Source organism: Rhopalosiphum maidis, chromosome 1, assembly GCF_003676215.2.
Source record: "Rhopalosiphum maidis isolate BTI-1 chromosome 1, ASM367621v3, whole genome shotgun sequence".
In the NCBI taxonomy this organism is placed as follows: Eukaryota; Metazoa; Arthropoda; class Insecta; order Hemiptera; family Aphididae; genus Rhopalosiphum; species Rhopalosiphum maidis.
In genome coordinates this window covers 80,275,566-80,290,625 of record NC_040877.1, presented here as the reverse complement: position 1 = coordinate 80,290,625, position 15,060 = coordinate 80,275,566, and the positions used below count along the sequence as shown (strand labels likewise).

At 25.1% G+C, this 15,060-nt stretch overlaps 1 long non-coding RNA gene across 1 annotated transcript in view; it reads left to right on the top strand.

Annotated features, from left to right (window-relative positions):
• LOC113556657 overlaps positions 1 to 15,060 on the top strand; it is a 216,655-nt gene that overhangs the window by 200,438 nt on the left and 1,157 nt on the right. The window lies entirely within an intron of this gene.

Below are 15,060 nucleotides of genomic sequence, written 5' to 3'. Positions count from 1 at the left end.
ATATATATACATATGTATATTAAGTATAAGTTGAGAGGCCAGGAAGGAGACGTTCGCAATTAAAATGCTTCCAATTCAATGGCGTGAATAGAAGTATGTTGGTAATGTGACTATATTTGAGCCCTAATATCCAGAGCCCCCTCTGTCGGTCCAGGAAATCAAAAACAAAAGAGCTCTTTCTAAAATACCAAGTTTTTTTTGTTATAAGAAACTGTTGGCCCTTTCGGTTTTTTTTTGCGTCTTTACCGAATTTCTATATTTACGCCACTGTGTCTTACACGTATATAGGTGACTATATTATAAAATTAACATGTTGACAAATTATCGCTCAGTAAACTTCATTTATTTCGGATACACCGCGGTAGAAACATAAAACAATAAATAATTACAATATACGCTGCGTGAGGGCACCTATAACGCGAGTCTATCGCCCGTAACTTCGATGGCTCATTTTTACATAAGTTGTAGTATATCTATATATATATATATATATATATATGGCTTCACCTCGGGTTGAATTTCGGATGCGAAAATTGATGTTTTGTCTGTGACCGATCTCGTGTCGGGCCCGTCTGTATAATAATATGTTCCAATTGTTCGTCGAAATTATTTTTCTCCCATTCAGACAACAACCGGGTGCAAGACCGATAACTCACCACCAACGCCGTCACGACCAAATGTAAATTCGATACGTACGCGTGCGGAGAAAACTATCCATTATACGAGTTTTCGGACGGACGGTCGGCAGCCGGAAATCGGGTCGCGGGCCGCATTGCGGGTGATCGGCCGGAACTTCCGCTATACAGAGTAACACACACACACACACACAAACACACTTACACACACATATACAATCCGAGTAAATACATCTCATCGATATGGGGAAAATGTTGGGGCAGTTGAAGTGGAAAACGTAAAAAATAGAATGCATTTGTATATATTTTTAAGGAGACGGACACGAATGCCGACCCAACGTATGAGTCGCAATCCAGTCAGTCGTAGGTATAGTCAACGTTGGGTTCTGCGCCAATAACCATGTGAATTGGTTTGCGCGATATTAAATGCGCGTACGTTATACGCTATTAAAATCGAAATGGTCGCACAACTCGCAGCTCGAGCGCGATCGATGTAACTATACGTCCGTTTCCGATGTGCCTTTGTCCGACCTTTGTCCGCGATATCTGATCACCAATCGTCAACGTTATTGCAATACATATATACTTATATACACACATTTACCGTCATTTCCATTCGATCGGTATACGAACACTCGCCCAACGTCCGACGGCGATTGTTATCGACGATAGGTCGTCGTAGGTTGGTAGGGTATCATACACGCATAATATATATATATATTACATGGATCCAATCGACGTGGTTTTGTTTTCAACACGAAACTCGATTAATTTTATAACGCTACTATTTCCGTTAAATTATATTTATTCGATTCAGTAGAAAATAAATTCTCTAAAATAAACAATTCTTTATTTTTCATATTATATAAAAACTAAAAAATATATTTCACATAGACTATTTTGTCATATTATAAACTGTTTTTTGTCAACAAATTATGAATAAGTTTTATTACTATTTTTTGATTAAAAATATTTTCAATTGCTTAGAGTTAGTAGAAAACTACTAAATTATGCAACGTACGAGTACATCAACATTTTTATTATTTATTCGAGTATTTAAATTTTCACAGAATAAACATATTTTTTATTTAAAGCCGGTGACTCAAATTATAAATTAGTAACACTACATGATTTAGTTTTATTTTTATTCGATTTTTCCAAATAAACATAAGAATAACTTATTAATATTATTTTATAATAATTATTATCAATAGTTCGATTATATGCTGTTATATTTATTAACTTTTCTCATTAATATATATTGATAATTTAAAAAAATTATGTATTATTGTATTAAGTAGCATATCCACCACTAAAACTAAATTAAATTTAGCGTGTAATAGAATTTCTACAACAATAATATTATAAATAATCTACAGGATAAACATTTTAAATTTATTGTATTTGAATTTAAATTATTCATGTTTCTGCATATTGTTATATACTTAATATTTTAAATAAATGGTAAATAAATGAAAATATATTGGACGTCCGTAAACAATATAACTATGTAACATCGTACTTAACGTCGGATACACTTAGTGTTTAAAATATTATTTGAAATATGATAATATAACGAAATTGATCACTGAGCGAAAAAACAATTATACGTGCTTTACACGTAATGTATCGGGATGTATAATTATACTGTTGTTACAGCTAGCAGCTAGCTAAGCGAAATTTCACAAGTACACTTCTTGAAGATAACGTTTTTGAATATATTTCCTTTATTATCGGGTTGTCTAAATGTCGTAGGATTCAAAAATAGGTCGTCATTAAAATAAGCGCAGAGAATGACACAATATTATATATGATTTATTTGTTCTCGTTTATACAATACATTTTTTGTCAGTTTATATTAACCATATTAATTTATAAAGTTTCATAATAAATTTATATTAACGAAAAAAAAACAATGATTTGACGAATATTTGTTTATATTATTTTTATTTTTATATGATTTTATTGTTGTTTTTAACTAAGCTTAGTCTGTGCATAATGATTAGGATCTAATGGCATGCAGTTAGTGGAATGAGTCACTAGTTATCCGTTAAAGTATTAACTACTCTTGACAAAGTTTAACTCGGCACTAAGAAGCAACTAACCATTCTACTGCGCCATTTTAAAATCTACCTAAATTAAATTTTTGTTTTGTTTGACGCTAAGGAAAACAATTTATATTATTATATTATGTAAATTCATGTTATTATTTTACCACCTTTACTCATTCAAATTCTCATAAAGGCTATATTTTTATTTAAAAAAATAATAATATAAAGTTTATTAAAAAACAACAGTTTGAAAATATTATATGCAAATTACAAAAACCTAAGTATAATTATATATTTTATAAATAATTTAATTTCCATATCTAATTGAAGTAACTCACCGTAAGCATAATATAATACATTTTGACATTTATTCTACATTTCTTATCTTGTGTGGAATAATCTACCACATACTAAATTGTATCATTGTAATAACATTTTACAAATTTAAAAACATTTAAACTAAGTTGTGATATTAGCTTATAACTTACACGTCATAATATGAAGTAAATGATATAGTGTATACACTAAAGTTTAAACCTTACTAAATTAAAAATATATACATAATATAATAATCAAATGTATTTGGAGTATTCCATAAACGTGACAAAGAACAAAATTTGAAACATGTAACATTTATGAAGACTTAAAAAATATGTTTTCTCTTGTAATCCATGGGGAAATGTTTTTCGTTTCTATAGTATTTCAGTTATTTTAGTTTTCTTAACAGTGATGTAAGTCCATTCATATTCATTTCAAGTCATCCGAATTTTTTAAAACGCTAGTTGACCTAGGTTAAGCATTATATTATTGTTCTTATTATTTTATGATTCAATCATTTATTTTTTTGTAAGTCAATATATTTTGTTGCATAGTTTACAAGACCATACACAATATGCCACCTTAAAAATTATTATTACTTTTGTTTAAATTAATGCATCTCAATTTTATTTAATGTTATATTCAATTCATCTTAATATTAAATACAACCAATAATGATCATGGTTGAAAAAACTATAATAACAACAATAATTATTATTCATTAATAAATAATTAATATATTACTTTCTATTACAATACATAATACCAATTAAATTATTTTTCTGATGAAAATATGATACTGCAGTATGTCGTGCTTAAAATACTTTTAAATATAATATATTTACACAATTTCAGATCTCGTAATGTCGTGAATCTTAAAAACTTAAATTATTCTAGTATACTATTTTGACACATTGTTTATATTAACTTCCATTACAGTATACAATTTTTACTACACAGATAATACAATTAAAATTATTAAACATTCATGTAAAATATATATTTTTTTATATACATATTACGTACATTCCATTTATATATCCAAATGTATTAATTTTTATTTAAGATTTTGAGCAGAGCTATTAATATATTGATTTTAAGATGATGTATGTTTTTTTCTATTTATTATTACCCCAAAAGAATAGTAAAAATTATTCGATCTTCAACTTTGTGGGTGGTTTTTGGTAACAAATGGAATTTAGTTGGTACTTTGGGGGATCAAAATAAAAAATATTTGTAACTTTTTTTAGTGATCGGGAAAACGAAAATATGATAAAAAAACAATAATGTTTACACTAAACTAATTTTTAAAGTAAAATTAAATATGAAATCAATTTTTTCATAATTCAAAAACGGATAACCGTAGTAACTTTAAATTTGAATCAAGAGTTTATAGTTTATATTATCATTTACTATACATGGTATAATTTTTAAAAATGTTGACTCTCTTTGAGCTATTTATAGACAATTGGATAGTTTGTACGAAAAAGTGCTCAATTCAAAAATTGCTCTTTTTTAGGAGATATATTACACCTTTTAACTTTCTGTCTCATTAATATTTTAAATTATTAGATTTTATATTCATAACGATGTTTAGCATATTTATTATTATTTTTCTATTCAATATATTTAATTTTTAATTCATTTTTATAAATACTAATGAATTATGATCTATTCTATATATCTTATAAGAGTTACCCTTATACCATATAGTATACCTTATAAGGTAACCCTTTCTCGACATGACTTAACCTACGGAATGTTTGTTTATAGAACTTATGCCCTTTGAAATAAAACACAATATTATTAGAACTACTTATTTAGTTACTTGAGAACTATAGATAAACGAATATTATTTTTATTAATTTGATTTATATCTTAAATTAAAAGTTAATAACAAATTATTTAAAAAAAAATATCTGTTTATAACATTTCTAGAAAATAGAACTATAACACTTTATAGTAAATTAAATAAATCAATAAGTTTATAAATTAAGAATACATTTATTTTGATTAATCAGTTTGATAAAAATATTATCAGCTTTATATTATTAAAAAAATAAATTGTATACCAACTTTGGTAAAAAAAAATAATACATTTTAAAAACTAATAGTTATTAGTGTTCCACAAATTAAAATATAACTACAGATTAACTAAAAGAAATATTCATACAAAAAAAAAACATTAATAACACTAATATAATATTCTTTAAATATTTATAAAATTCAACCCGAAAAATAATAAAACTTAAAAATGTAATAATAAAAAAAAAGTTATATAATAAAAACAATCATAAGAACTCAATCAGATCCTTAATCTGAAATAAGTTAATCAGTGAAATCTCCTTTTGTCTTAAAATTTTGGTAATATTAATGAAAGACTGAAGTCTTATACTCAGTTATTCAAAGTAATAAATGATAGTATAAGAGATCTTTTTTTTTAATTTATTATAATTCATAAGCAATTGGTAAAATTACATCATTCATTGTTTAATTAATTTTGGTACAAGACAAATTCAACCTTTTAAAAATATCATTATCCTTGAATGAAGTTTTGTAGAAATCATTTTACTTCTTAAAATACAAATCTCTTTGCAAGTGTATTTTTCTTCTTCATTTTATCCTTTGTTTTTAAAAGACTGAAAATCATAAAAGTTGTACCATTAATATGTGACCAGAGACCACCATAAGGATAATTTATTGAAGATGGGTACTGTTTTCGAACTTTTTCAATCCTGGCATGATCAAAATCGTATTTCATTCTGATATATCCAGGTAATTTATAATTTATTACTAAAATAGATTCACACTTCCCTAAAAATCAAAGACAAGTAACCATAATTATGCTATTTTTGTTCTGACCTCCACAGCAATCACTATACACCATTACGTGATTTGTTTTAACAAAAAATTTACCTACAAAGTTAATTAACATGGATCTATTTCATTAGCCTCTATTGTAGCTAAATGCTTACTCCGCATATAACAGTATGCAGCTGGAAAAAGAATATTATGTATTATTAAATTACACGTCCATAGTTATAGATTATAAAATACAACTGACGACTTTAAAGTTGGTATTGGGAGGCATTGCTAAAAGTCAAATTTTTAACACATATATTTGTTGAAGTAATTGATGAGTTATATTTAAATTATAAACCTCTTATGCATTATTACGATGTTCATATTTTTCAGCAAGAAGTTACATTTTTTAGTCTTTATTGAGGTGATTTGAAAGTTGCATTTTAATTCGATCACACTGGCCACACGTATTTCTTTTTGTTTTTAACCTTAAAAGTAGATTCTATAAAATTTTTCTTTTGGAATATTCTATTTACTGGTTGTTCAATAGAACGTTTTTAGTCATTATATGCAAATTATAGTATGAAGTAGGTAATAAGAGTCTAATATTTTTTAGCCATCTCCTTCCGATAAATGGCATTAGTGGTTTTCATAACTTGGAAGCTTCTTTTATATGTTTTTAAACTAATTATATATCCTTAACACTTTTAATTTTTTGGTTCTCCACGTCTTCTTTTATCTGGAATGGTCTTATTGGTTGAAGAGTTAATTTTTTGCATGCATATATTCCTTAAAAATGTTGTTGTATCGTCAAATATTTTAAAGAAACATAATCCCTGGCAAACTAATTTCTTTAGGCACAAAATAATGATGAAAATGATTTTTATTCTTTACTTTTCTGGATTTTATTTGTTTTCTAGTGTTTTTTTTTTTTTTTTTTTTTCATTAAAATAAATGTAATATACCCTAAAATGTATGCCATTTTTCTCTCGTAGCTGTTCGTAGACCAATGTATACAATAACTTTTCTCTCAAATTGTCATCTTATTTTAGAGATACATTTCGCTCTATAATCAGATAACAACACAGAACATCTAAATTTTACAGTTTTTCCTTTATTATTATAAATTTTATGTATTCCGAACCACCGTTTCTATTATCTTTTCGATACTATCTATATTTTACAGTATCACACTATCACCTTTTATGCTTATTCTTGTTTTTCTCTTCTTAGTTATTATCACTTTTAGGAGCCCACGAAATCATACTAAGATTATAGTCTAAATTTAATAATTATTACTACTTGTACTTTGCACTTTATCATTAACTTTGTTGATTAAGATACTATGTGCTTGCCTTAATACGTGGTTCGTCAAAATTTGTGTTGTATTTTACACTAAACAAGTTTCTCTAGCAGTACTTTTTGATCTATTGTCATAATTAATGATCTTACTTTTATCATGAACTATAATACGATAATTGTAAATTATTAAAATATATACAAGGATATAATATTATGATATAAATATAATAAACTTATTTATATTATTATATAATAAATCTATTTCAAAAAGTATCCAAATATGAATCTAACTAAGCATTTTATTAGGCAACTCTTAATTAATAATAATTATTTGAATTACCCACTAAAATAATAATTTAATTGTGTAATGTTGTTAATTTATACTTACCAATTATTTCCATAAACAAAAGTTTACGAGTTCTTCTGGACATTTTATTTAGAATCAAAAAATAGATAATAAGTATTAAGTGTAACATAAGATTTATAAAAAAAAGTTTAAACAAAAATAGAATATTAAAAAGTGAGTGTGGCTCTTTCTCTTAAAATAATCTTTATATGATTTATTAGTTTATTACCATACGAACGCTGTTACAAATTTGTCAAAATATCAAAAATTACAAATTATTTTATAATTATAAATTTATAAAAATATTTCTATGATTTAAAAATTGAATACCAAGTTTTTTATAAGTTATGTAACCTTTATTTTTTTTTTAAATTCAAATTACTTTATCACCCTCTTATCTATGTTTAAATTGTAACTATTTACCTACATACAACATAGATATACTACGTCAGGTTATACAATTGAAGTGACTCCTAATCGTCAACCTCTTTACTTTGGCAAACAGCGTATCGATAAATAATATATATAGTGAAGTATTAAAACAGGAGTTTTTAACCTAGCTTAAAAAGTATGTATACATTATATAGTTATACATGCACATCGATATATTTACAATACGTATGATTAAAATTTAAATATACCAAAGGAATCTTACATTATATAGCTCATGTGCGTACAAAAAAAAGGTATTTTATAAAAGTAATAAATATTGTACCTGCTTAGTTTATTTGTGTACAACAATCATAAAGTTTTACTTTACTTGTTACTTTTTTCGATTTTCTTTGATAAAATAACAACATTGACTAACCTTTATCGGTTGATTTAAAAATTGTTTTCGTTTCGATCAGGTTTTACGATCCAATGAACTCGGCACATAAGTTAGAATAAGTCACAAAAACCAACAAAAACTGACAGGATAGAAATAGAAAAATAAATTTGAAATAATAATAGAACCTCTTAAACTTTTTAAAATGGTATATGGTCACAGCAACTTCATAATACATAACGTCAAACTATTATTTTATTGGTAATAAATTTAACGCCCAACGAACCAACTTATCGTTACGAGAATTCACAATGCGTGTCAACTAGACGGGAATAGAGAAAAACCAAGAACGAAAATAGAAATAATGTACTTATAATAAATTAATAAAACCGAAACATGTACAAGAATTCTAAGTTACGTCTACCCTACTCTCCGTGAAATACACTACTCTGATTGTCGAACGTATATCTCCCAGAAGATTTATAACTGAAATGTTAGCCGACAGGTTTTACGAGATCAACACAATATCCTGTTATCAGATTCTCCGAAGACGATTTACATCCGATCAATTCACTATTGCTGTAAACGACATTGGTACCCATGATGCATTTTATTTTTACCATGAACGGTAGACTCTAGACCGATATTATATCAATAAATAAATAAACAAAATTGCGCATGTTACAGACATTGAAAATATAAATTTATTAAATTCATTTAGTGTAATAGTAATGATATTTTTATATTTTGGACCGAAGAGCTAAAAATGTTAAATGTATTTTATTTGAAGATGTGTAAATTATAATACATTTCTATAATTTTATTGTTGTTAGATCATAGTTTATACACTGATAAAATCGAATTTCCCATTAATCTATTTAATTGCGAATTACAATATTCAGTCGTTTCTAAGGTCTGTTAGAAATTGTATTACTTTATTTCGATAAGATCAACATTAAAACGAAACGTTCGATGAAAATAATAAATGCGATTTAATAGTGTTCAAAATTAATAATGATTTTGATGAAGATACGAAATTGCTATTTTTACGCTGAATCGCCCGAACCTTAAAGATTTAACAAACAATAATAAAGTATGACCGTAATTTATTTAGGAACACACAGCACTCTGTAATAAATATAGATACCTCCATTATTTTCTCGTGATATGCGATTGTAATGTTAGAGATTCAAATAAAATATATTTATGTAATAGAACCGTTAGTGCTAAAATGGTTTAATCATCGAATACTTCTACTGGGGGTCTTGAACAAGTGATCATATTTTTTAACATTAATTTCCGCTATCTTTTAAAAAAATGTTGTTTGGTTAAAACTTATAAAACCTATTACATTATAATAGTGTACATTTAGTAAGCTTGTATTATGAACGGATATAAAAAACACCAGTCAAGTAATAGTCATTATATATATTATACAAAAACTATGTTGAAATATTTTCTTAGAATCGTGTATAAAAGAAGAAACCGATTTGAATGAGAAAATTTTAATTTGTTTAGTATTATTTTCACAATTATTTTCGCAGTTACGTATACAATAATTAAAAACACTAGCTTTTGATAAATATTGTTTTATATTATATTTTTCATAAAGCTTATAATATAACACAATTTTGATGTTGAATAATCAAAATGTAAGCATATAAATTGTAGTACCATCAAAATATTAATACTATATATTTAATATTAAACAACAGTATTAAATAATAATACTTTAACATTACTCAAATCATATAAATATTTTAATCATAAAATAATTAATTTAATCCTACATTTAACATAAAATAAAAATTATTTTATTTAACATGGACAAAAAAGAAGATTTTGTTTAGCACTCGTTGCTCAAAATTCAAAGGTCAATGAATAAAATGTCAACATAATTGTTAGAAAGTACCTATATGTATAATATATTATAATAAATAATATGACCATAGATGTGGCTAGAAACAACATAATTGTTGTACTGATCATCCTCAGAAAATAATCTTCAATCAATATATATAAGAATCTAAAGTGATTATGGAGACAAAAGAAACCGGTTTGAACGTCTCTGACCTTATCGTTTCCTCTCATAATAATAATAATTATATATATATATATATATATTACCTAATTACCAATTATTTTCATATATTCACCGATAAACCGATAACGTTATCTGTCTTTTTTTTTACATTTAAAAAATCAGATTAAATCTCGAACGTTAAGCAGTAGAAAATAGAATTATTAGTAAAAGACAATAAGACATCGATTATTAATTTTATTATTATCTATATTATCTTCTGTAATTTATTGAAATTCAAACTAAATAATCTATTTGTTTGTACTTAACATTCGAAATGTATATTATTCATTGAACAAATAATATATTGTAACAACATTTTTCCCTACCTTATCTCTATTCTATAATAAAAAGAATAAAACTTACCACTCCAGTGGTTAAATTCAAAATGTAGGGTTTTAATTTTGAGAAATTAGCAATAACAATAACTACAATATGTAATTATATTATATTATTTGTATAGCCAAAAAATAGTCATATGTTTTTAAATTATAAAAAAATAATTTCTTCCGGAGGAATATCGAGTAGCTAGTATGTAATAAAATGTGAACCAAGATTTATATACTATATATTGATGTCGGATAATAATTAATAGAAACATTTTGTGTCTTATACGAATAAGACACGAGCCGCAGATACCTTTAATATCTTGTATCAAATGAGAATGAATAATATTTGTTAATCATTATAACTATTTGATTATACAAATTATAAACTTGATTATAAGCACGTGAGTTGTTTTGTTATAAATAAAATAATACATTTTATGTGCCATGCACAATTTTGAGTGTATTTTTTAAAAAAGAAGTTAAAAATAAAAAACACTTTTCTATTAAGATGGGAATTTATGACTTCGGGGAAGATGGTAGGTACTCTTTAAATTCTTCCATCATTCTAAAATTTTAAACATGCATGTTTCGCATGTCGATAAAGTTGAAAAAGATATAATAACAATATGTGCCATACTCTTTGGAGTTTATATAAATGTATATAATATATCACGATGTTTTCGCCATCCAAAATTACTTACAAAAACCCGATTTCCACACTGCTAAGAAAAAGTTAAAATGACATTGTGAAACTACACCGTACAGGTCATGCAAAATACAGAGATACATATTATATATTATATATTACATATCTCGGTTGTATATGTATATGACTCTTTCTTTCCCCCACGAACAATAATATTAGCATGTTAGCACGAAAAACAAGGCAATATAACATATTATATACCTATGATATGTAACAATGATGATGATAATGACGATGATGATGATACTGGTAATAATAATAATAATATGGGATCTGCAAATTAGTACACGTTACACATAAATATCCAGGAGAACATTTTTTCTAGGGTAACTTACCGCAATCAAGCAATCGTCAAAAGAAAAGGCAAGAGTGAAAATGAGCGCATCATTGCCCCGAGGATATAATGTATACGACTTATACGTGCGCTTTTACTATTTTTCCCCTTTTTTTACGTCACGTATTTTTCAAGTACGAGATATTTTGCGATGTATGCAGGAAATTATAATAACAGCGATAATGATGGTAATAATAATAATAATAACATAAACCTACACTCAAAATTCCACGATTAGTCTAATAATAATGTACATAATGCATACAAATTATAACAAGAAATGAAAAACCTTATTTTCATAAATACATGTACAAAACAACGGACGTGAACATTTTAAAAGTTATCTTAAAAAACAAAAACAACACAAGTCCAATATAAATGGTATGTGTATAATATATAATAATTAAAAATGTATAATACTGTTGTTTAAAATGTAAATAAATTTACTATAAATAATTGTATCAGTGGTTCGCATTGATGTAATCAATTCGTATGATTGGATAAATTAATAAAATAAAAACAATTAATCTGTTTGTACAATTATACTTAAAGTCAATTAAGTATATTCAAAAACAAACAAAAAAAATATCCACTCGCTTCGTTAACGAGCGGAAAAGATTTATTTTTGCCTTAAAAATAGAATAAAAAAAATTATTTAAAATACAACTTTTCATCTTATTATCATATTTTTTTCCGCTAATTTGTTTTGAATTTATGCGTGACTAATTCACTTCATTTTTTAAAATTAAATTACAATGAGTTAGTTTTGGTACATAATAAAATAAAGATGACCAATAAATGTACTTCTAGGCACCTTCTTATTATGCACGAAGATTTAAAAACAATAACTGAAATAATATTTATTAGAATTTTGATAGAAAGTAATTAAAACTAAATGATTAAGTTATTTTTTTTATCTTCATCAGCTAACATAAATATATCAATTTACTTTCAATATGTACAAAAATATTAATAAAACAATTTATAATATTATAAAAACTAAACTATTGCAAATCCATAAACAAATTCTTGATGTGAAACATCTAATGGCGCGGTACGGTAATGAGACTGACTGTGGCGTGGCGACGCCGCACTCGTGGCTCGTCAGCTCAATTTGCCGAAGCTCGCCAAATAATTAATTATTATTATAATAATAATAATAATAATTAAAAAAAAATAATAATTAAATAATAATAATAAATAATAATAATTTTCAACATTATTACAAAAAGAAAATTGTTGATGTTTCACATCTACCAGGCGTCCGGCGACGGCTCAGTTTTTTATTTGTTTGAATTTTTTAAATTAAATAAATCCTCAAAAAATACATTTATTTGCATACAAATTAAAAATTATTTACTACATACAATTAATAACTTCATAGAAAACACACAAACAGCTTTAATAAAGAATAACAGACAGTAATGCTTACAGTTTGGATTAATATTTTGATAGGAAAATTATTTTAAACTGTTTTACTAGATTACTTACGTCGTCGTATCTATCATCACCAGTTTTGCTGTTTTTCGTGATTCATGGATTTAAATTCTTATATGATGTGCTTATCTTCTGAATGAAATTTGATGACTTTTTACTCTTTTTTCCTTGATGTTAACCGATCAAAAACAAAAATGTATTATCCAATAGCAGCTGCAGTAGCTCTTATGTTTCGATAAAAATCTAAAGTAAGGACGGTTATTATTAACATCATAATTACAAATATATTTTAGTTTAAATTTTGTTTATTTAGATTTTATGATTTCTTTAAAATAAATTAATATTTATATCTAATATTGATGTTTATTTTAAAATACTTGATAAATTATTATTATTTTATTTTAATATTCTAGAAATATTTTACCTATTTAATTTACTGTCGTAAAAGTATTTTATTTACATACTAAAAGCGCGATGAAATTCGAAATAAGTAATCATAATATATTTATTTATTTATTTATTTATAACTCATACACAATATTTCCACAAACCAAATACCAATACATAAATATAATTTTATAATTTACAACTATCTCTACGTTTATCCAATCTTTCAATTCATTTCAGTACTTGAGTTTTTTTTATTCATGCCATAGGCGAGTTCTGTAAACTTTAACAAATACTATTGTATTTATTTTTACTTTTTTACCTCTTTCAAAATACGTCACTGAAATACTTTTCTTTTAACGACAGTAAACATCAATTTCGTTTTTAATCACGAATCAGTCAAATCGATAGGTACATCCAAAATGCAAAGGTCGAATAACAGGTGTAAGAAAAATAAATCATTCACTGACATAAACATTATTAAGTATCGAAAAACATTCGATCAAATATACATATTTTAAATAGAATGTACATTATAAGAAGTTATCAATAAATTATATAACGATAACAAATAAACTCAAATATATTACTTCAGATACAAATGTTCTACTTTAAAAATTATAATAATATTAAAGACACATTTTGTTAAAATAGTAAAATTTTATATTAAATACTTACATTTAAAACGATTATTTACTTCATCATTAAAATTACTTGTAAACTATGATTTAATAAACTACTTACTCGTTATTCATTGAATAGTAATAGAGTATAATTTAACATATTTCGTAAATTTATTTTGATAGTAGTTTATAGTACCCAAAGTTCAATATTTATTTTATTTTATATTTTAACCCTTTATTAAATGCTTATTTTAAGTAATGTGTGAATTTATTTTGTTATAACATATATATTATTTAAACTGTTTAATTGTACATTTATCTATTATTGTTTATACATTAAAAAAATCTATACTTTTGAGCTTTTTAATTGAATAAATCGTTCAAGTTTCACAATTATTAAAATAATATAACATGTATGTGATATAATGTTCAGAAAAAAATAACAATACACATAGTTTACAGTTAATATTTTTAGCAGAATTAAAATTTTTTAATTTAAAAACTGAATTTGGCAATAAACCAAGATAAATAAATAAACATAGAATCTTATTTTAATTTCATTGTGCCTATTGTTCATATTATCGTTCAAAAATCAAGTTTTAAATCATTACAGATGTATTTAAAAAAATATTAAGCATAATATTATTTTCGTATACTTAAAAAAACACCCATGTAAAAAATAAGTTTTTATAGTGAAACTTTGTTATATTTTGATTAAATTATGATAAACTCGTATTAGCTTGAAACAAATGTATGTATAAATTTCAATGTTAGTTGCTTGTAAACTATATTTTTTTGACGTCAACGCAGCATGTAGGATCTACTGTGATTAATGATAATATTCATAAATAATATATTTATAGAAAAAGGTCCGAAGAAGTATATTTATTTTCTACAAACCTATAATAATATCATGAAAAAAATCACGTTTATACAAAATCAAT